The sequence below is a fragment of the Alosa sapidissima genome, chromosome 2 (assembly GCF_018492685.1).
Source record: "Alosa sapidissima isolate fAloSap1 chromosome 2, fAloSap1.pri, whole genome shotgun sequence".
Classification (NCBI taxonomy): domain Eukaryota; kingdom Metazoa; phylum Chordata; class Actinopteri; order Clupeiformes; family Clupeidae; genus Alosa; species Alosa sapidissima.
This window is the reverse complement of record NC_055958.1, coordinates 31,089,474-31,114,510: the sequence shown is the minus strand read 5'-3', so window position 1 is coordinate 31,114,510 and position 25,037 is coordinate 31,089,474.

Here is a 25,037-nt window from a genome sequence, read left to right as displayed (position 1 = left end):
CCAACGTGCCACCCGAGTGGGGGAGCAATACTGGCAGAGGCGTCCGGCGAGTGGGACAGCACCGGCACCGACCAACCAACGCCAGCAGCAACATCCTCCACCACCCCAGCAGCCGACCGGAGAAAGGGAATCCCACAGAAATCACGCAGAAGAGGAGAGAGGAGAAGAGAGGGAGAGAGGGAGAGGAGGGGAGGAGGGGAGGAGGAGAACCACAGCCTTGTGTGTGTGTGTGTGTGTGTGTGTGTGTGTGTCTGTGTGTCTGTGTGTGTGTGTGTGTCTGTATGTGTGTGTGTGTGTGTGTGTGTGTGTGTGTGTGTGTGTGTGTGTGTGTGTGTCTGTATGTGTGTGTGCGCGTGTGTGTGTGTGTGTGTGTGTGTGTGTGTGTGTGTGTGTCTGAGCTGGTAGTCATGAGGCACGAGGGGTACAGACTGCACTGGAAGAACAATTTGTCTCAATGCGAGGGAGGAGGAGGAGGGTAAACTAGGGTGGTGTGTGTGTGTGTGTGTGTGTGTGTGTGTGTGCGGATGGGGAGATTTTTTTAGGGTCTGCAGAGGGGAAGGGCTGTGCTGTTGAGAGGGCAGGGAGGGAGTAAGGGGGGGGGGGGGCATTTGGGGGGGTTGGAAGGGGTCTGCGTTCAGACATTACAAATAAAGGGGGAGAGTTTCCCACCCAAGACGGGCCCATAGTCGGGGCAGCAGGCGGGCAACACATTCCAGAAGCTTCTTTCATATCAGGGCCTCACAGGAGCTGGTGTAATGCTATCCTCACCCTCTAGTCAAGCACAGCTCTGGGAGAGGAGGAGAGAGAGAGAAGAAATTCAGAAAAGAGGAAACAATAGCAATAAGAGATGTGTGTACAGTGTGCGTACAGCATGTCTTCATTTTCACAACTCATAGATCACAACTCCCTTCTTCCCCACCTTCTTACACCCAAAAATTCCATTTCTGAGCATCACATGTGCCCATATATTATCCCTCCCTAACACTCCAATGATCACATACATACCCTCACACTACCCCCACCCCCCTCTCCCCACCCAATACATACCCTCACACTACCCCCACCCCTCTCCCCACCCAATACATACCCTCGCACTACCCCCCACCCCCCTCTCCCCACCCAATACATACCCTCGCACTACCCCCACCCCTCTCCCCACCCAATACATACCCTCGCACTACCCCCCACCCCTCTCCCCACCCAATACATACCCTCGCACTACCCCCACCCCCCTCTCCCCACCCAATACATACCCTCGCACTACCCCCACCCCTCTCCCCACCCAATACATACCCTCGCACTACCCCCACCCCTCTCCCCACCCAATACATACCCTCGCAATAACCCCACCCCCTTCTCCCCACCCAATACATACTCTCACACTACCCTTCACCCCCTCTCCCCACCTCTCTAGGTGCTCCATGTGCCTGTAGCTCTGGAGTGTTTTTTCCTGCCTGGGTGAGCCCAAACTTAAAGCCCCTTAAAGATCATGTCAAGTGCATGTCTGCTCAGCCGGTAAAAGAGCATCCCATTCCCACATTTAGGAGCCGTAACAAGCCTCAGCAGAGTGACTTAGGGGCAGAGAAAGACAGGTAGGTGTAGGCATAGGTGTAGATAGATAGATAGATAGATAGATAGATAGATAGATAGATAGATACATACATACATACATACATATATAGATACATACATACATAGTCTGAGACAGAATCAGTGAGCGTCAGTAAGTGATAGAAAAAGAGAGAAAGAGAGACCATGGCATCTAATGACTTTGCATGAAGACCTGGGGCCCTGTCACTCCCAGCCCTGTTTGATATCTCTATTTCTCTCTCTCTCTCTCTCACTCTCTCTTACTTTGTCTGTCTTTTGGATTTTTTAAGTGTACATTTTCACTGTAGGGAGAGAAGTTGATCATCTCTTCTCAATGGAAGTACTCATCACCCCATCATCCTTTCTCTCTCTCTCTCTCTCTCTCTTTATCTCTCTCTCCTGCTCCTGCTTGTCCTGACAGGCTGGGCCAGACTGGGCCAGGCCCTCCCAGAAGCCTCCACACCATGCAGAGTTCAGCCCGTCCGCGTCCCAAACACAGGTATTTCACCCCTCAGGTATGCACACAATTGTCAGAGTGCTACAGGCAGATTCCCACTCGCATTCCTCAAGTGCTTCATCTTAATTACCTGACTGGGTGTCCATTAGGAGTTCTTGCCCAAACAGTTCCACACTGGGAAGGTGTGGAAAGGACTCCATTAAGGACAGTTGACTGTTGAATGGGAGGAGCTGGATTCTGGTGGCAGGAGTGAGGGAATGTCCTCCCCCCCAGACATAACTAATCCCACCCAGAGACTTCAGTCAGGCCACCAGCAAGCTCGGGGATCATCTTATCGTCACATTGTTTTGTAGTTTCTGCCCCTTACTTAATTTCCAGACAGGTTTCACAAGGTCTTAAGTATTTTTTTGGAAGTGACTGTTTGGAGATCCCACAAAGCCTCCAGCAAAATAAGTAAAAAAAACAATCAAGAACCCAAACAGGAGAGACGAGTAGAGACGAGTAGAGAAGAGAAGAGAAGAGAAGAGAAGAGAAGAGGGGAGGAGAGGAGAGGAGAGGAGAGAAGAGAAGAGAGGAAAAGAGAAGAGAAGAGAAGAGAGGAGGAGAGAGGAGGAGAGAAGAGAAGAGAAGAGAAGAGGAGGAGATGAGAGAAGAAAGGAGAGAGGAGAAGAGGAGAAGAGAGATGAGAAGAGAGGAGGAGAGGAGAGAAGAGAAGAGCAGCAGACAAGAGCTAAGGAAAGTCCAGTCTATGGATACTGTCACGATACAGGTTATGAATCTGTGTGCTGTGGCATCAGTGGGTCACTCCAACAGAACAACGAAAGATGACCGCGTGTATGTACCTTCTGGCTGATTTGAATGTGTGTGCTTATGTCCTCCCGATCAATACCATGCCTATTTACAGCATTCTCTTCCCAGTGAACTGTAAAATAACAGGTTTAATCTGATTGATGATAATGTGTCGTGTATCATGCATCATCTGGCTCTACTAAGTCCACACGAATCAGTGAGGTACAATGATATCAGATCTGATTAACCTCACCAAAATATACTGTATACCTGATAAAACAACATGAACAAACAACAAGCGTAAAATCAAGGCACGTTATGTTCTGTTATGTTCACGTTATGAAGTTATGTTCTGAATACTCAGAGTCTGTGTATGTACCCAGAGGATGCAGTAGAAAGAAAGAATTTTCTGGAAGCTGGACAATGCACAATGGTAAACTGGGCGTCTTTAGGAACGTGACCTGACAAGTTACCACCTGGGTTCACCAGACGCTGTGAGTAGTGTGAAAAACAGCTTGGTTGGGGAGTGGAAAATAAAACAAGCTCCTGTCAAGTCCAGTTTCATTCCCCGCTGAAACAGCTGAACCTGTGTGTGTTTTTCATGACAACATAATCCATAACTGTGTGTGTGTGTGTGTGTGTGTGTGTGTGTGTGTGTTTTGATTCCGAGCCCCCTGAATGGAACAGCCCAATCAATCCAGCAGTCTCTCACCTGTTTAACTTGGGTACGCGAGAACATTAAACAGTACTTAGACAGCGTCTTGCTTTCAATTATGCTCAAAGTGACGCAACGCTGTGTAGTTCTTTTACCTTAATGAGCTTCGAGCTCATTTTAATGATGACTTAATACGGAAAATGGCATGTCTGACATTGCCAATGCATGCCTAGAATGTCTGGTATTGCACTATGCAACTGTGTTGTACCGTACCAGATGGTGGTGATAATACCTCACTGTATAGAAAGAACTTCTACTTCCTCTGTCTTGGATCCAGTGCATTGGTGTATGGCAATTTCACCAGAATATTTTGTGTCTATTTATATGTCAGCAAAGGACCACAGAGAATCTGCAAGGGGCCGCAAGTCACCTGACCCCTCGAATTTGTCCCTGTTGACTTCTCTGTCTGCCTCCGTCTCTAGTGTCTGCCTCAAATCAGTGGAGTCTGAAGGTCAATTAGCCACATTCGTTTATGAGTGACAGACAATCCTGAGACACTTCAGACGAACTCTTCAGCCAGAGCGCTGACGCAAATCCAGATACTTCTCATCTGCTGATGTGAGATACAGAGAGCTATTTAACCTCCTACTAGTTGACTAGTTAACCTCAGTGAGGACGGCCTCCTGTTCTCAGTGATAACACCGAATTGCAGAAGCTTACCATCAAAGCAATGGCAGAGATAAGATGAGATAAATTGTTTATTTGTCAACACCAGCGAAATGTGGTTAAGACGAACTTAAGGTGCTTGGATTTACATTCATGTTATAGGAAATCAGGCAAACCCATAGAGCTTCTGATGTTTCTGATAGATTGCCTTCCTCATGGAAATAATCTTCCTTTGCTGTCATACAGGAGTTGGAAGGATATTGTGCAAATAACATTTGCTTCATGTTAAAGCACATATGTGCTGTTCAACCATATACATTTTAGATTTTGTAGGCTATGGGAATTATGACTTAGCCTGGCCACGCCCACCTAGATCTGCTTTCAGGGAGATATTAGTCTGGAACACCATAATTCACTAACGTTTCCATCAGACTCCAAAAAGGGCCAGCCAATCAGCGACGAGAGAGGATGACGCTATAGTTATGAAATTGAAAGTGGCTGTGGTAAACGGTTGTAGCAACGCCTGCAAACATGTGCACATTTATTTACAGCAAAGGTATGCCAACATACATTGTTCCCTGACTGCTGATGCTGCTTATTGTCGGTTTGTAAAGTTTAGGCAAAGTAAGAAGTAACGTTAGGAATCCCTGATCAATGTGATTGGTTAGGCTTACCCAATGATTTTGAAGTTAACGCAAAGTCTACACCCGTCACCATGCTATTGTTGGAAACATTTCCCAATCGTGAGTCCCCAGACTCTTTTTCACAAAGTGAATGTGTCTTTTAACCAGGCTAATTATGACTGGCAAGTTTTTAATTTATCTTTTCAAAGAACACATTTTATCTGGAAAAAAAAACAGTAATTAAAGGCTAACAGACATCCTGGCACAGATATAGATGAAAAAGAACATTCTGGTTCCTCTGACTGGATTTCTACTCAGAACGTATTGGTTAAATTACTGTGGCCATGTGGTTTGGTGCGGTGTGGTGCGGTTTGGTGTGCGGCGTAGGACTGAACCCTTTGTGAGGTGAGACGTGAAGGACGTCCCCTTTATTTGTCTGCCCTCTAAAAAGAAAAACTGGCCCCTCAACGGCAGCTGGATGACATCGCTCACACTCACAGGGCAGGAGATGAGAAATGAAACACTCAGAAAGAAACACACACACAAATCTTCAGCGCTTCACGCACTCTCAAAAAATAGAAAATAATTTGATGATCTTCTAAGAAGATAGATAGATAGATAGATAGATAGATAGATAGATACTTTATTGATCCCCAGGGGAAATTCAAGGTCTCAGCAGCATACAGACAACACAAACACATTCTTTAACAGCAGAAAGAGTAATTAAAGTATATAATATAAAAACACAACTAAGCAATAAGGACAGTAGAAGATAAAGAATATGCTAAATATACTAAAAAACAAATGACAAAAATACAAATTATACTAACTAACACTTAATCTAAATCAATTCTAAAAACAGTATCCACATAGTGGTGATTAATCAATCAGAGGCGCTTGCAATGACTGAGGCAGGGACTGAGCCTGTGATTCTCTGTGCATAGTAAGGTATGGTAAGGTGCTCTGTGTGAGTGAGTGTCACGGTGGTAGTGCAATGGTGATGGTGGTCATTACATTACATTAATACACAGGATTAAAAACTGGCCCCTCAACGGCAGCTGGAGGACATCGCTCACACTCACAGGGCAGGAGATGTTCAGAAATAGACAAATCTTCAGCGCTTCACGCATTCTCAAAAAATAGAAAATAATTTGATGATCTTCTAAGAATGCTTCAACGCGAGGAACACATTGACTGAATTGACTCCAAGTTCTCATGGGGTTTCAGAAATAGATTATTTTATTCTGATGAGGGTAGTGATGAGCTTTTTTGTCAGTTCTTGTAAGACTGGATATTGTGAATAATCTGAGTAACACGTTCCCTGAACTTTACTCGAGGCAAAAGGTAATTAAAGGAATGGTGTTTCCTCACAAATAAATAAAATTGGAGCCAGAAAATGAACAGTCTTTCAATGTCTCTTTAATGAACCACTCTTTCAGGCACTAATGTAGTTTTCTGACAGCCACGTAAATATGGACAACATGAGCATTAGAGCATGAACCATGCCATAGCCAACCCAAACAAACACAGACGCACACATGCACATGTGCTATTCCATCATCAAACCATGAAAACTAATGAAACACATTTCCTGTCAGGTTACTGATTATAGTGTTATGAACTTCTAAATATAAAATTAATATAAATATTTGTTATATTTACACATTTATACACATTTACATTTATGATATAAATATAAAGTGAATATAACGTTTTACAGATCCTGTAAAAAAATGACAATGTAAAAATGTATCATGACAAAACCTCTTAGGAATTATGTTAGATAATGCAGTCACAGTGATAATGCATTTACAGTATACACACTGAAGGGACCTTGTGGAAATACCCAGGTTAGTCCCTGCTTACATATGTGTGTGTGTGTGTGTGTGTGTGTGTGTGTGTGTGTGTGTGTGTGTGTGACTTCAGAGTCTCTGCCTGCACACTGTAAATATTACAATCATAAGCAGCAACAAAGTCTGATCTGAATTTCCAATGGGTCATTACTAAAATGGAGAATTGATCATTCACGCCTCATTGCTAATGTCAAAACTAAAAGCATCCCCTCCAATAATGCAGTTTTCAGGAAAATGTCTGCCCTCTGCCACCCCCCCCCCCCCCTCTCTCTCTCTCATACTTTGTCTTTTGAATTTTCCAGTGTGTGGTTTCTGGCTGCAGAAAGCAACGTTGATCATCTCTTTTCTGTGAAAATACTCATCACCCCATCATCCTCACCACCATTGCTCTCAATGGAATTAAACAGCACACACGACTGCAATAGCTAATAAAGCACCATGCCAATCACTCCGACATATACAGATTTGACTTGGCATCGATACTTTCTATTCTTTTGCTTTCCGATGCCAGTGATTTCAGCGTACACCCAGAGAGAGATGCATTGATGGCCACATGCCAGACGTGTCTTATCAACAACTTTCACCTCTTCAAGTGAGTCACCACACTTAAGTCAACGTGCTTAATGCGCCAGGGGTTCCTGTCACAACCCACAACCACCAGTCCGTGTGTGTTTCCTGCGTCAGGCTTAATTTATTTTGTCTTGAGTTGCTTTTCCTACAACCCAGGGATGGAATTTAGCACCAGCCCGGGTGAGCTCAGCCCGGGTAGACGAAATAGTTATTTCACTTTTTTATTTAGTTGTGCGTTCTATCCCTCGTAGCCTGATAGAAAAAGGATTTCCGAACACTAAACTCTGACAAGGAGAAGCAGAACGGGCCAGGCGGGGCTGGGCTGGGGGTGGCTGGAGAGCGGCAGAGGGTCGCTTCGCGGTCTGGTCTGAGATCAGTGGATCTGTGCTCTCAACTAACGTTACTGCTGTCAACTAGTCAATGGGTGGTTCAGCGTCATAGGTATAGTATAAGTATTAGTGCTGTCAAACGATTAAAATTTTTAATCACGATTAATCGCTGAATTCCTATAGTTAATCACGATTAATCACATATTTTATCATATGATTAAAATTCTATTATTTTGCATTTCTGAACTTTCCAGGAGTCCATATTAACAATAAAGCAATTATTGTTTATCTTGATTGGGATTCAAATGAAAGCAAAGCAAGTTACTTTATTAACTGAACTTTAAGACATAGGTCTATTTGATTATTTCAAATCAAATTTCAAAAGATGTGCAGCAGACCTGAGGCAACACTATATTCTTCAGAAATATAGCTGATATAAACTGAAATAAATGCTACTGCAGAAGTGCATGCACAAAATGTAGGCCTACACACATTATAAAGGGCATAACAAACAGAAAATATTATAATCATACTATATTCATTACCTTTGAGTCCAGTTGAAAATAAGGAACTTTTCAACATGAGTGCATTGCCATTTTATAGGCCTACAGTCTATGGTGCACTGTCACTTGCCACACACATCAATGCCGAAGTTTTAACAGGCAAACACTGGATGAACAATGGATTTTATGGAGCAGCGACCAAATATAACTGAATCGTGATTACACGGCTGCAAAGTGCGATGCTGGTGTGCGGAGTTGTATTGAAAAGAATAGAATCTAATGTAAATGAATGTCGAAAGCAGAGTGCATCGCAAATAGTAGCAGCCAAAGAGGAATGTTGATAACAGAACAAGTGACGGTGAAAAAATCTTTGGCGGCACACAACTAATGCGCCGGCCTAGGCTACTACTCTTTGGCCGGCTTGTTAACGCAACCAAGTGTGTGCAGCATGCCTTTACGTAGCCTACTAACGGCGCATCATCATAAAGATACATTTGATCTGCATCTGCATCACGCCCCATTTTAGCGGAAAACATGTTAACATTATATCATTGAAAGACAGCTAGTAATCACACCTTGTTACATGTAGTTATTAATTCACAGGACATTCAATAATTTTACTAACACGGCAGTTATGAAGAATTGTGTTTATGTAACTTACTCATGTCGAAACGATGTACATTACCAACCTTATTCGTTTGCAATACCCCATGTATTATACAAATTTAGCATGTACACTTATCATAATATCCCATGCAAAACGGTTAGCTTGCTAGCTAGCTAACTGTGGAACTTCAGTATAGCCAATTATCTCACCTAGTTGTAGGAAATAGGCTACGTTCATATTACAAGTGATATAATGAATGTGTGACTTATGTTTAGTTGATGTTATGACATGTAAAGTTAAGCTTGCTGAACTTAATTAGTCAGCCACGGGCAGTTTGACTGTGCCTATCGATACATTCGTGACACTCCTGTTAGTAAACTGGAGAGAGCAAAACATAGGAACATGGTCACATTAATCCCATAAACACACAGATAACTCTTACACCAACCTTATTTTGTGCCTTTTATTCATGTTTGTTTCAAGATTTAGTAAGTTTACTATAAGCACGTTTTGCTCTCCACTTTGATGCAGCATAGATTTCCATTATATCAGTCATCTTCCCCCTAAAAAGGGGCGTGTATGCAGCACATACAACGTTCTGTTCCATTCCATTCGTCAGTGCGTATTGTTTAATTTCCGGTCTGGCTAGATCGGTGTGGTGTTGTAGTTGTTCTAACGTTACTAGTCGTTGCAACAGCATGTGAAAAAACGACAAAGTTTGTTACACCAAAATGAACGTTAATCTCGTGATAAAAAAATTGACGCCGTTAAAATAGGTTTCCGTTAACGCCGTTAATAACGCGTTTAACTGACAGCACTAATAAGTATATATACTTTTTTGATCCCGTGAGGGAAATTTGGCCTCTGCATTTATCCCAATCCGTGAATTAGTGAAACACACACAACACACAGTGTACACACAGTGAGGTGAAGCACACACTAATCCCGGCGCAGTGAGCTGCCTGCATCAACAGCGGCGCTCGGGGAGCAGTGAGGGGTTAGGTGCCTTGCTCAAGGGCACTTCAGCCGTGCCTACTGGTCGGGGTTCAAACCGGCAACCCTCCGGTTACAGGTTCGAAGTGCTAACCAGTAGGCCATGGCTGCCTCAAGGTTGCAGTACGTTGAGAAAGCAGACGTGACATGGCCAGCAAAAAACAATTGAAACTGTTTGGCTTTTTCAAGTGAAAGGCAAAGGGTAAGAATTCATGTTTGCAAACTGAAATATAAGCTTAGTCCTGTCCGACCGACTCCATAAAGGCCAGCTATTAGTGTTGTTTACCTATCCTATCGCTGGCTGGCTAGCAAGCTATCCTTAGAAAACACTAAGCTGGAGTCAAAATTAACTTTTTGAAATGTGAATATCTACTAGTCACTGACAAATGAAGTGGTGAAATTCACCAGCCATTCAATAGGTAATCCGTATTTTATGACTGAAATCTACTAGCCAACTTCAATATTTACCACCATTTGTCGGGTGCAATTTTGAGCCCTGCTAGTAGGCTAAGCAAGCATTAGGCAACTGCAAGGCATCTGGTCAGGTTAATTGGCACAACACATTTCAGTGTTCATTTTGAGAGAGAGAGTGAGAGAGAGATGTATTACACTCAGCTTTAAATAACTAAATTTAGCCAGAAGGGAACATTTGTACTGATGTTCTGAGGAGCAGACGAGGATGTTACACTCTCTAACACTATAGCAAAATTGCAGTTTTGATACACAGTAGGCCTGCAATGTAGGATTTTTTTGTAGGGGAGATGTTTTAACAGTGACAAACTAGTATAAACCATTAAATATCAAGAGGGTGCTGAGGCAGCTTTCATTCACCCTGTAATGAGCCATTTAACCATCAAAGTGATTACAAAGCTGGTGACATAAACATAAAACAGCATTTAAAAACCAAGTTTCATGGGAATGAACATGAATGAACATGTTTCAAGGGAATGTGTTTAAATGTCCACTGAAATGTATGCAAATGCCCTATGCATAAGCAAAGCATTTGTAATTAGAGCTGAACATTGCAATCTCAAAAGTTCTTTGTATCCTGCAATGTATCAATAGTATGTTTTTGTTGGTTTGCCACCCACTGATCTGATTCCATGATTTTGTAGAGGGTAACAGCAAAGATGGGCTACAAACAGAGGAGGAGGAGCCCGCATCAGGAGCAGATAGGCCTATATCAGCATCAGGCATGGACACTGGTATTTATTCAGAGAAGGAGAAGAGAGAAGTGTAAGTGATGAAGGACAGCAAGTGATGAGGAGGAGAAGAGAGAGGTGTAAGTGATGAAGGACAGCAGTAAGTGATGAAAGAAGAGCAAGTGATAAGAACAGACAGATACTGTAAACAGACTGAGACAGAACTGACACGGCAGTAAGTGATGGGGCAACCAACTCAAAACTGCAAGTTATGACAGCAAAACAGCAAGTTACTAGAAGGACAAGAACAGTTGAACTGCTGATGAGAAAAAAACAGCAAGTGATGCCAAAGAGTAGTGCAGGGAGATAGTGTGAGAAAGACAGAGAAACACTGGTAATTGATGAACCATAAGCAACTGATGAGACTACAGAGAGTAATGAAAAAGAGGACAACTAGTGATAAGGACAACAGAAAACAATAGCAAGAGGTGATTATGATGTGTTTTTCTCTCTCTCTTTCTCTGTGTGTGTGTGTGTGTGTGTGTGTGTGTGTGTGTGCGCGTGTACAATCCCATTTTAACATCAAACATTTTACTGTATTTTTGGTAGATCTCTGTCATAGATCAAACAACAAAAGAGCAGTCAGGTGATGGAGAGAGAAGGGAGATCAACAGAAGGAGGTGCAGAACATTTGCCTAATGATACATTACATGCAATCTCACACTTAAACGTGTATGTACTTAGTAATTCAATAATAAACTAGATGTCAAAATATGACCGCCGCCCAGTCCAGCACATGTTTTCCACAAAAATAAGTCACGCTGAAAGGCATATATGATTCTAACTGTCTTACTGAATTGCATTATGCACACTCAATTCTCACTGGTATCTGCTAGACAACAAGTACCAAAACATGATTAGTTCATAGATTTCACATGTAATATACATTTTATACAACCCCACCCCCATCTTGCCTGTACATAATTCTGAGAAATTCTTGAATTGTGTGCATGTGTGTGTGTACATGTTTATTTTTATGTGTGTGTGGGTGGGTGTGTGTGCGTGCATGTGTGTGTTTGCCTGTTTATGTGCCTGTGTGTGTGCATGTGCATGCATGCGTATATATGTCTACTGTGTGAGTATGTGTCATATGTAGGATTACTGTGAATGTATGTGTGTGCGTGTGTATCTGTTTATGCACATGTGTGCATATGGAATGGGTTTACATGACCCCTGGAGGCAAACATACGCAATAAATTGGTCATCCTAGGCCCTACGGTTCTCAAGATATTCACAGAAAACTGTGTCTGCCCTACCCTCCTTTCAGGGGGTCCAGTCCAGCGGGGGGGCTACAGATCAAAATGAAAAGCGATGGTTCCATGCTATCCATGTGGGTTACATGCCCACCAAGTTTCGTGTACCCCGGTCTTTCAGTGTCCTGGGAATCCTTGTTGGTGTACAGTCACTAAATGTACACATAAATTATTTTATTGTAAGGCCCCCCATGAACGAAAGTCCACGAAACTGGGCATGCATTCGGAGGGTGTCATAATGATCCTACACTTTCAATTTCGTGCAGTTTTGACCATGTCAGCCAGAGATATTGTGATGAAAACACCTAATGTTTTGCTTTTTAATTTTTAACTAGGTGGCGCTATACATGAAATAAGTGGTACCTACAGGCCAGTTGGTGTATAGTAACATAAATTAATTTATTGTGTGGCCCCCCATGAACGGAATTCCACGAAACTTGGCGTGCATTCAGAGGGTGTCATAATGATCCTACACTTTCAATTTCGTGAAGTTTTGACTATGTTAGGTCACAGATACCTTTTTTGTGTTTAACTAGGTGGCGCTATACATGAAATGAGTGGTTATGGAATGGGTTGACATGGCCCTTTGAGATCAACATAAAAAAAATGGTCCTCCTAAACCCTACGGTTCTCGAGATATTCACAGAAAACTGTGTCTGCCCTACCCTCCTTTCGGGGGGTCCAGTCCAGCGGGGGGCTACAGATCAAAACGAAAACAGGAGGTTCCATGCTATTCATGTGGGGTTACATGCCCACCAAGTTTCGTGTACCCCGGTCTTACAGTGTCCCGGGAATCCTTGACGGAAATTTGGACTAAGGGCCCGTCCACACGGAGACGCTTTTTAGGTTAAACGCAGAGGTTTTGCTTCGTCTTGGCCGAGCGTCCAAACGAATCCTGTAAACGCACTGCCCAAAACCGCACTTTTCTGAAACCTGGTCCCAGAGTGGAGAAATCTGAAACCGTAGCCCATTTGAATTCGTTTAGACAGCGAAACCGCACATCCTGCTTGCGTATCGATGATGTCATCGCCACACCTCAGCTGCCCTGGACTTGCACTTATAGTATTGCCTAACAATACTACTTTTCATACATGACATTACCTACGATTACACTCCGTAAGATAAATATCACAACTGGTGCTGCGCAGCGCCGATAGCTTATGACTTGGTGGACTGAACACTGTTTTTCCCCGGTGTTTTTTAATGCATTCTAGCTACTGTCAGTGACGCGAGAGAACTTAAGTTATTAGGAAAGTGCGGTGTAAGTTTAGGCTACATTAATTTGTGCGTAGTGCCAGTGTCATTCATTTATTTTACATGTCTTACAACATATATACATGCATTCACAGTCGAGTGAAATCAGATATAAGCATACAAAGACGCTTAGAACTCACGTTAAGCTGGTAGCACACTGAATGCAAATGCGCGATTTGATTTGATGCAGGCAAACGTATTGACTGTTACTAACGAAGGTTTTATAGCAATATTATAAATGTGGCGACAGAATACCCTAGAACTTGGGTAAGCCTTGCGTTTAGTAGCCTAATTGCGGTGATAGCCAAAACTAATGTGAATCACGGAATATCCTACAACCAAAGAAAGTAAAGGTGATTAGTAGGCCTTAGTATAGTACCTGCGTTAGCCAAATAAAGGACGGGACTGCACCCTTCACAAACCGTAAAATAAAGTTTATTAGTTTTACAGTTGACTACAGTTGACAGTTCACCATCAGTCCACACAAACAATTCTGGTTTCCTTGCACTAGCCATTTTGTCATAGCCTATTCTGTCAGTTTGTAAAGCACACAAACTTTGGTCAATTTCTGTAAAGAAACAGTGCCACCTATAGGCCTGGGGTATGAAGTAACGTGTTGAGTCGTGTTGAGATGGATCCGTTTGGACGCAAATATTCTTGATGCGGTTTCAGGGAAGGCGGAGGAAAAAAAGATCGGTTTCGTACATGTGGACTAGCCCTAAACCTATATGAGCGCCACTTCGGCGGTCATAATAATTTGGGCAGTCCAATGTAGTCTGTTGTCTACTATAATAACACCTTTTATATACTGTATATATATATATATAAAAATCCTCAGCTAATCTTTAAATTTACATCCGGTCCAGCCGGGCTAAGCCCAGGTTGTCCTTAAAGTCTAGAAACGCCCCTGCTGTCCAACATTGGTGGTACCCTGGAAATCCAGAGTTCTCGCGAGAGCACAATGGAATTGTCTCTGCGAGACACTCTGGCAATGAGCAATGATGTACGTTACTTTCACCCCTGGCATCCCGGGGAACCAATCAAATCGGCATATCTGATATATGCGGGCCAGAGGCGAGCTAAACTGATGACGACAGCACTGCAACGTTGGAGGTCAGTAAACATTGGTCGTAGTGTTATGCAATTGCGTCGAAGTCCGGAATCATTCAGAGTAAACATTGGTCTAGTGTTATCCAATTGCGTGCAGTGAGATTTTCAAATGCATGCTTGGTGCCGCCCCTCGAGTTGGGGCTATTACATTGTTCATGGCCAGACCCTTAATCTTTCTAGATAACCAGGGTCTGGATTTTCCAGGCTACATTGGTTGTAAGTGTAGAGGAAAATTCAGCACATTTTAATCGTATCGCACGATACGATGATCATGATCATTGACGATGATAACCGTGATCATTTAGGTTACTATAATCATGATATCACATTTTCATACCGTATCTCTAGTGGCTGGTGAAAAAGTTGAGTGGCTGGTAGATTTTGGAGTCCACCAGCCACAGTGGCTGGCAGGTGGACAAAATATTTAATTTCCATCCCAAATCAGAAAAAGTTGGGACATTGTGTAAAATGCAAATAAAAACAGAATGTGATAATACACAAGTCCCGTAAATATTTTGCAGCAAATAGGACATAGACAATATTAGTCTATAGCAACTAGGGATGTAACGGTATGAAAATTTAACCTCACGGTATTTCTAAAAGTGTGTTCAATATGTTCAGAAAGCACTGATAGGCCTACACAAGGTGAAATAGTTTCAAAAAGTGTCCCGTTCACTTTTTTCTTCATGTTTAATTGGCTATGTGCTTATAGCTTAACTTACCCTACCATAACTTGGAGTTTGCTATTTATGTTATTTGGATGCAATGAGCAGGGACGGGTCATGGCTTGTGCCAAGTGCACAGTCGGATTTAAAAAATAATTGCCATGAATTTAGGCTAGATTATGCCCGGTGCTTCTGTCTGTTAATTTGCGGCACAACTGAATGGTGTTATGGACCGAAAGAAAAATAAACTAAATGTTTTCCTGATCAATAAATACTTCTTAATTCATAAATTATAGAGGCATAACATTAGGTGGAAGTGGTAGGCTATGAGGGCTCATTCAATGTGTATCCGTGTTTGCGAAAGTGAAACTGACCCACTCGTGGGTAGGTGAATGAAGTGGATTCCTGCAATGTTCATGAAAACAGCATAGCGATTGGATAGCCTAATAAATCGCGACTTGTTGTAGGCCTAACAGTAGCTTATATCGTAGCAAATAGCCTATAGCGATACCGATGACAGATAGGCCTACACTTATTTCACTCGTCTCGCTGGAGTGAGCGCATAATGTGGGCTGTTGCGCAAAGAAATTAATTAGGGAGATTATCTGCATCTCCATTTACCAAACGCTATAGTTTTGCTAACATCTCCACTGTTAACGTGAAATATCTCCATGCAAGGTAGTGTCAAAGCAGCAGTGAAGTGAAAACCTTATCATGCAGGTAGCCAATGTTCACGTCACCTGAGTCAGACAGAAAACGGGCCCTGCTTGCTCTGTTAAAGTTTGTATGCCCCTTCCAAACTGCGTTAAAAGGGTATATTTAACAGCCAGAATTTTGAAAATTTCCAGGGGGAGACACCCCCGAACCCCCCGTAATATGATCAGCACCACCTCTCACAAAATACTATCAATGTCCCTGCTACCGGTCCGTCAGATATGACAACTGTGTCCGGTCCGTTTAGTGAAAAATGTTGCTGTAGACTGTTTGGACAGCAAAGGGAGATTACAGCCTAATAATAAAAACAGCTGCTGGAATTCATTTCTGTGTGGGCCTGAGTTATAATATATGACATAATGTACTACATTTTCATTGTGTGCAATTGTGCACCAGCCTGCACAGCGACAGCAAAGAGAGAAGCACTAGCTGCACGCGCCTTTTTTGATATTGTGCACAGGGGCCCATATTTGTTTAATCCGTCCCTGGCAATGAGTGAGACCAAAGTAAGCGTTCAAAATAAAACTTTAGGCTACTGTATTCTCCTGATAACGTGAGTGGAATGGATTTTATAATAATAATAATAATAAGCTTTATTTGTATAGCACCTTTCATACACAGAATGCAGCTCAAAGTGCTTTACATTTGAAGCATGTAACACAATGATAGTCAGTCAGTCATTATCAATCACTTTTCTTTGCTGTTTATGATCTACTCAGCAACATATCAAAAATATAGAAAATGACGTCATAGGACTGGCAGCCTTAACCCTCTTACCCCCCACAAGCACTCCATATGGCAACTGTGGCAAGGAAAAACTCCCATATTCCAGGAAGAAACCTTGAGCAGAACCTGACTTAATAGGGGGAGCCCATCTGCTTCTGGCTGGCTGCGCCCTCCAATAGTAGCAGATGTAGAATAATCTGAAAATGTAGTCTACAGGATAAGATGAGTTAACTAAAAACTTTCCTGTACAGGTATGTTTTCAGATCTTTTTTAAAAATATGTACTGAACTCGCCTGCTTGATGTACAGAGGCAGGGTGTTTGGGGGCATAATGGATAAACGCAGCTTCTCCACTTTGTTTGTGGAGCACTTTGGGTACGATTAAAAGATTACAATTGGATGATCTAAGTTTCCTTTGTGGTTGATAAGATATTAAAAGCTCAGAGATATATGAAGGTGCTATGCCATTCAGAGCTTTGTAAGTAATTAACATAACCTTAAAATCAATTCTATAGGAAATAGGGAGCCAGTGCAGTTCAGCCAACACAGGGGTGATGTGTTCTCTCTTCTTAGTCTTAGTTAAAAGTCTAGCCGCAGAGTTCTGTATGAGTGCCAATTTCTTTAGATGTTTTTTGGGAAGACCAGTGAAAAGTGCATTGCAGTAGTCTAACCTGCTAGTGATAAAGGCGTGAATTAGTTTTTCTGCATCTTGTTGAGTTAAAAAGGGCCGCACTTTGGCAATGTTTCTCAAGTGGAAATAGGCTGTCTGAGTAACTTTACTGATATGGGGCTTAAAACTTAACTCTGCATCTAAGATGACACCGAGGCTTGTTACTTTTGGTTTAACCTGGTGTGCCAAGTTCCCCAGATTACTAAGAATAATATCTCGCTTTAGTTTTGGTCCAACCAGAAGTACCTCTGTTTTGTCATCATTTAGTTTCAAAAAGTTTTTGCTCATCCACTGATTAATGGAGGTTAGGCATGCAGTGAGGGAGCAAAGGCCATCTGGGTTAGTTGGCTCCACAGAAATATACAATTGGGTATCATCTGCGTAGCTGTGGAAGTTTACATTATGCTGACTTATGACGTTTCCCAATGGAAGCATATATAGAGAAAATAGCAGGGGACCAAGGCAGCTCCCCTGGGCCACACCAAAAGGCAAGTCATGTTTTTCAGATACATGATCTCCTAGACTGATATAAAAATCTCTGCCAGTAATGTAGGTTTGAAACCAGTTTAGAGCATTATCAGAGAGACCCACCCACTTCGCAAGGCGGTGAATTAGGATGCTATGATCAATGGTGTCAAATGCCGCACTCAAATCCAGAAGAATAAGGATTGAGACTTTGTTTGAGTCTATTATATACTATTTTTACTAGAGCCGTTTCTGTGCTGTGATTTGATCTAAAACCTGATTGGAATTTTTCAAGGATACTGTTTTCGTTGAGGAAGGTATTTAACTGATTACAAACAACTTTTTCAAGTACTTTGCTCAAAAACGATAGATTTGATATAGGCCTGTAGTTGCTCAGATTGGTATGGTCAAGATTTGACTTTTTAAGTAAAGGTTTCACAACAGCGGTTTTAAAAGCAGTTGGAAATATACCTGTTTCTAATGAGGTATTTATTACCTTGAGAAAAAAGGGAGCTAAGCTATCATATACTTTTTTGAGGAATGTAGTAGGGATTGGATCTAAAACACATGTTGAGGAGCCGGTTTGAGTTATAATTTTACCAAGCTCAGATTGAGTAATAGTGCTAAAGGACCTTAATTTTGGGGGGCTGTTTTTGGGTGTACTATCAAACATATTACTTGTGTTACCAATAGCCTCCCTTATAGAAATGACTTTGTTTTTGAAGAAGTCTGCAAATTCTTCGCATCTTAGAGAGGATGCCTGACTGAGTGTATCAAAAGGTGTTTGATGCAATAGCCTATCAATGGTAGAGAACAACACCCTAGAGTTTCCACTGTTTTCAGCAATTACCTTAGAGAAGTGGTTCCTCCTCTCATTCCGAATAGCTCTATTATAATTTGCTATTTTTTCTTTTAGAATGGCACGGTGAACCTGTAACTTAGTTTTTCTCCATGTTCGCTCAGCTTTTCTACATGATCTTTTTAGATCATGGATATTTTCGTTCATCCAAGGTGTCAGTTTGCTACAGGGCCTTTTTTTAGTCTTTAAGGGTGCCACTCTGTCAAGCAGAGCGCCTAATTCACGATTGAGAGCCTCTACCATTTGATCAATGGGATGATGTAAAATATCTAAATTTATGGAGTCTATAAGAGCTACAGTATGATCTGCTGTTCTGCTCTAATGTCCAAGAGTCGCGATTTGATTGCAATTTTGGGATGAATTTTTGGAGTATGTAGTACTATATTAAAAGATACACAATGATGATCAGACATATTTATATCATTTACTGATAAGTCTGTGACTTCTATCCCTCTAGAAATGACTAGATCGAGGGTGTTGCCAAGGTTGTGGGTGGGTCCTGTAACATGCTGCTTTAGCTCTAAACTGTCCAACACATTAAGGAACTTACTGGCTTTAGCATCAGTTGTCTTATTGACATGAATATTGAAGTCGCCATTTACAATTATCCGATCATAGCTAGTGATGATGAGCGACATAAGTTCAGAAAACTGGTCGAGAAAGCCAGTCCATAGTTTAGGAGGGCGGTATAAGGTTAATAGAAGTACAGCTGGGTCAGCCTTCAGAGTGAGGGCAATATACTCAAAGGAAGCGAATTCGCCAAAGTTGACTCTAGTGCAACTATATTTGTTTGAGAGAATGGAGGCAATTCCACCACCTCGTTTGCCTTGTCTAATTGAGTGGAAGAAATTATAATTTGGGGGACAAGTCTCAACAAGAACAGCTTCGCTGTCTGAAGTCAGCCAGGTTTCAACAAGAAACAGAAAATCCAATTTTTTTTCACTAATAAAATCATTGATTGCAAAGGTTTTGGTAGTAAGTGCACCTATATTTAGTAAACCCATGTTAGCTGAAAATGCCTCTGGCTTTTGAGGAATATGCTGAGGTATGGAAAGAATATTTGTTAGGTTTCTAGTTTTAAATTTGTCTTTTCTTTTTACTATACGTTGGGTAGAAATCAACGTTGGAATAGAACTATAAGCATAAGTCATGCTATTACATGACGCAGCTTGATCTATGGTAGTAGTATTGTATGTTACCCTGCAGAAAACATTCTCAGACCCATCCACATGTATAATGCCATTCGAATCAATACCTGGGGGGCATGAATCTGTAATATTTTCTACAGAATGTCAATGCCTCAGTGTGGACGCTATGTTGTCAGAGAGTAGCCTGGCTCCATGTTGGTTTGGGTGGAGACCATCACGCTTCAGCATACTGGGCCTCTCCCAGAACAAGCCCCAGTTGTTGACATAGGGGATGCTTAGGGAAGCGCAGTAGCGTTTGAGCCAGGTGTGGAGATCGAACAGTCTGGACCATCTCTCAGCACCTTTTCTGTAGGTAGGGAGAGGCCCAGACATGACAAGTGTTTTATGTGGACGTAAACATAAAAAGACGCAGAGTGGCTACATGATACAGTGCACATTTTCAGGTGAAAAAGTTCCGCCTTTTAAAATCAGGTGTAGCCTAATGCGAATCGTAGTTAAAACCATCAATTGTTCCAGTTTTGTTCCATTGTACCAGGCCTACTGTCAAAAGCAGGCTCGGATGAAGCTGGGAAGGATTAAACACACGGTTTCCACACCGCGGTAATCAACAGTGATAATCATGATGTTTGAAATGAAAACGGTAATTATTATCGTCAACATTTTTATCGCGGTTTACCATTATACCGGTAATCGTTACATCCCTACTAGAAACTCTCTGTTGGCTTGGGAGCTGGAAAAATTAAGCTTCAATCAGGTCAATTACATCGTGTATAGAGTCGGTAGGCGGGCTTAGTCGGTAGGCAGGCTTGATTGATGGCAGAGTTGCAATGGTTCGGCGTGAATTCCCTGCTACTTGAAAACAAAGAAGATGGATGTTGCTGTTGGCGAACAGTGTCACACGAGTTATGCTTTTTTTAAGTTGGCAAAAGTGTGAACTAGCCAACTAGCTCCACTGGTGGGAAAACGCATGGGACTCATGAGTTGTAGCGCTATCCTATTGTGTGCAGAGGGAATTTAAAAAGACAACCGATTATCCCGCCCCTCGGACTGAACACTGCGAACGGTGAGTCCCCAGACCCTACATTTTAATGTGGGTTTGGCTCGTCAGGCTAAGACAACATATCTAATGTTGAAAATTAATTTGAACTATTTCATGGAAAGTATATGTATAAGTGTATATAAGTTATGTTTGAATTTGATGCCAGGAACATGTTTCAAACAAGTTCAAAAAGTTGGGTCAGGGAATGTTTACCACTGTGCTGCTTCACCTCTTCATTTAACAAAATTCTGTAAATGTTTAGGAACCAGTTGAGAGGAGGAGACCAGTTGCTAGAGTTTTGAAAATAAAATGTTGTCCCATTACTCCCCGATATAAGATTTCAGTTGCTCAACAGTATGGGGTATTCTTAGTCATGCTTTTCATTCCATGATGCACCTAATGTGACAAATCTGCACTGCAGACAGCCCATCTTAGCGCCTGGGCTCTTCCTCTATGGAGAAAGACTATTTAAATATTTGCAGAATTTATTTTGGCATTGTTTTCCTGAAATATTCAAGGTCGTCCCTGGAAAAGACATTGCCTAGATGGCAGTATATGTTGCTCAAAACCTGTATACAGCATTCAGAATTGATTGTGCTTTGCCAAATGTGCAAGATGCCCATAATGCACCTCCACACCGTCATAGATGTTGAGTTTCAAACTGAGCACTAAAACAAGTTGGATAGGTTGGATACTTGGATAGGACGTCTCCTCTTTAGCCCAGATGAGTCCATTTCCAAAAAGAATGGTACATTTTGATTGGTTTAACTACAGGACCTTTTTTCATGTTACCTCAGTCCATTTTAAACAAACTCAGGCCCAGATAAGACGGTGGTATTTTCTGTATCATGTCTCAATACAATTTTGGCTGTTACAATTTTGGCTGCAGTTTTTGAATTGAGTATCATCGATCATGTATCATGAGTATTTATCATTGTTTCATAATTTATGCACACAGGTTTACACAGAGTGATGAATACCTCTACATCTTTACTTCTAAGAGACTCTGCCTCTCTGGGATGCTCTTTTTCATACCCAATTGTGTTGCCAGTTACCCTAATTAGTTGTGAAACATTCCTCCTTTTGTTTTCTTTATCATTACACAACTTTTCCTGCATTTTGTTACCCCCGTCCCAACTTTTTTTTAAACATGTTGCTGGTATCAAATTCAAAATTATATATTCGATAAAATATTCAAATTTGTCGTTTTCAACATTTGATATGTTTTCTGTGTCCTTTTTGCAACTAAATATGAGTTTAAAAGATTTGCAGATTATTACATTCTGTTTTTATGCACATTCTACACAACGTCACAACTTTTTCTGATTTGGGGTTGTATATGGCATAGCACTGTCAATTCTGTGTAAACGTACCTCACACACACACACACACACACACACACACACACACACACACACACACACACACAGATGCATGCATGCACACACACACATGCACACACACACACACACGCACACACACACAAACACTCACACAGACACACACGCATGTATGCATGCACACACGCACGGTCCTCCATGACATGAGCATGGAAACTCTTTTCCATATAGGCTCATGAGGGGCAGCACTTGGTGTATGTGTGTGTTTGTGTGTGTGCATATGTGTGTGTGTGTGTGTGTGTGTGTGGGGGGGGGTTACGTTCAGCATTGACACTGCCCTGCGTTCACGATGACCCACTGCATGTGTCTGGAAATTAAGCCTGTTGATGAGTAAGAGTTAGACCCAATACCCGAACAGCCCCCCCCACGCACACACCAGACACCTCTCTTTCCTGCCCCCCCCCCCCCAAAACCCAAATCCCACCCTTTCTGGTAACCAGTAAGGTCTGCAGCAAGAGGAAGCGGTGGCAACTTCACTGAGGGAGTATTTCTAGATTTCTCAGAAAAAGTCAGGATGAGTAAAGGGGGGTGGGGGTTGGTGTTTGTGCATCATATCTGAGAATTTACCTAACTGCCAAATGGCGCTAAATGACCTAAACCATGTAAAAGGGGCGCCACCAGGACTAAACACTCACTCAAACACACACACACACACACACACACACACACACACACACACACACACACACACACACAACATTACATGCTCACTGCCTAAAAAAGGGGCCATTTGTTCCCACTCTTATGGGAAATAATCATTTGGAACATTTCTACTATTTGTTTTGAGAGAGCATGCTGGACAATAACAGCCATTTATAGTGAGGAGCGTTGGGTTGATGTTAAGCATCTCAAATTCCTGTTTGTGTTTCTGTCTGTTTCTGCCTTAACAGCCAAACTTCTGATGACTTAACTTTATTTTGAAACTCCTCTAGATTTGAAACAAGGCTTTTCATACCTTTGAAATAATATGGTTTTATGCTGTTTGTTTATTGTGGTCTGGTGTTTATTTGAGAAGTCAGTAAATGGATAAAGAAACTATTTCTGGTTTTATCCAGTGTGAAGTGCTATACCAAAACAATGAAGCTTAACAGAAGCCTTATTAAATCTGATGGCCCACTTGGCTATCTAATAATGTGTGTGAATGCTTGCACATATACAGTGTAGCAGGCGACTGGTACATTTCTGGGCTTGTGCCCATTTCGTGACATTGTGTGTTATCAGGCAGAAGCAGTTTGCAGAGGAAGACGATACAGTAGGTGCCTATCCTCGGATTTGCATTCCTTTATAATAAAAACCCATTTGCCGTCAGTGCTGCCAGCTGCCTGTTGCCTGCCTGACTTTAGCTCAGTGTCAGGGAGCACGCGGCTCCACTCATCTCTGCCATCATCACCACCATCACTGCTGCCCGCTGCCGCCACCACCGCCACCACCATCATCATCATCATCATCATCATCATCGTCCCACGCATGGTTTTATCAATGCCACGCTACCTGCATGCAAATGAGCTCACTTTTCCGTCACATCGTTGAAAACAGTCCTATTACCAAGCCAGTGAAGTAGTCACAAATTAGTCTTCAACCACACACCCACAGACACTTAATGCACAGCTGAAAGGGGTGGGGGGATGAGGCAGAGACAATCAGGGAAAAGCCACTTGGAACATGTGGTTGGCCCATAATATGGCGTCAAACATCAAAAACGCTGTCTGCTGGCTGACAAGTGATTCACAGCTTCCATTGTCAAGTGTAACCTAAAAGCAATGTTTACCCATATAGCCAAAATGTAGCAATGATGTATGTGTTCTATGCAGGCTATAGAAATAGAATACACAACACACATGTATACGCACACACACACACACACACACACACACACACACACACACACACACACACACACACAGACACACACAAGCAGAGTATTTTCTGAGAGAGAGGATAATGAGACATGCCTTCGTCACTCTCCTGGAAATTTCCGGAATTTTCTGGTGACTCCCAACTTTGACGCCTCTGTCCTCTCACGTGCAGCAAACCCCCGGCAACCCGTACACTTCCCTTCCATAATATTTTGGAGTCTGTGGAAATATGGGATAATGTTTTCAAATGAGTGGAAAAGACAACGATGGTTTATGAACAACATTCACCTGCAGGCTTGTGCAATATTTTTGTTTCACAGCCTGAACTAGTTCTGTTTGGAACTTTTGATTGCAACATCAACAGAGGTATACGTGTCCTATTTTTCTATGGGTTGTACAGGAAGGAGATGCAGACATAGCTATGCCTTCAGAACTTGCATACATTTCAAACACCACATATTTCAGAGTCAATTTAGCATCACCATCACCAGCATCTCCTTTGCAGTGATCACTGGAAAATATACCAGCAATTGAAATAAATGATGCCTGATACCGTGCAAAAAGGTTTCTTTTTAGATGGAAATTTATTTAAATCTTTCTGACATGCCACTGCTGGAGAAGCAACAGATAGTTATGACATTTCAAATGCTTTGATTAGACCTTTTCCCCAAGCAACATGTTTAACTCCTCTGCATATAGCTATCCCCAGGATAAAGCCTTGACACTGAGCAGAACAGACACTAAGCAAATTATTGAACAGAGCAACTTCAGAGCAGATATTAACATCATCATGACACGGGAAAGACCACCATAATCTCTTACCATAGGTACAATGAGATATTTGTTTCACAGTTAGACAATTTATATGATCTGTTCTTCTAGGACATTTTCTGAGCTGGTAAAATGTTTAAGGGTTTACATCAACAGATGTAGGGTCTAGTGGGTCTACAGAAAAACAAGAACTTATTGTAGATTATAACTATTATTATTCCTCAAAAGTGGTTATTCAAGACTGAGAACTGATTTGCTTCTTCTTCTGTCA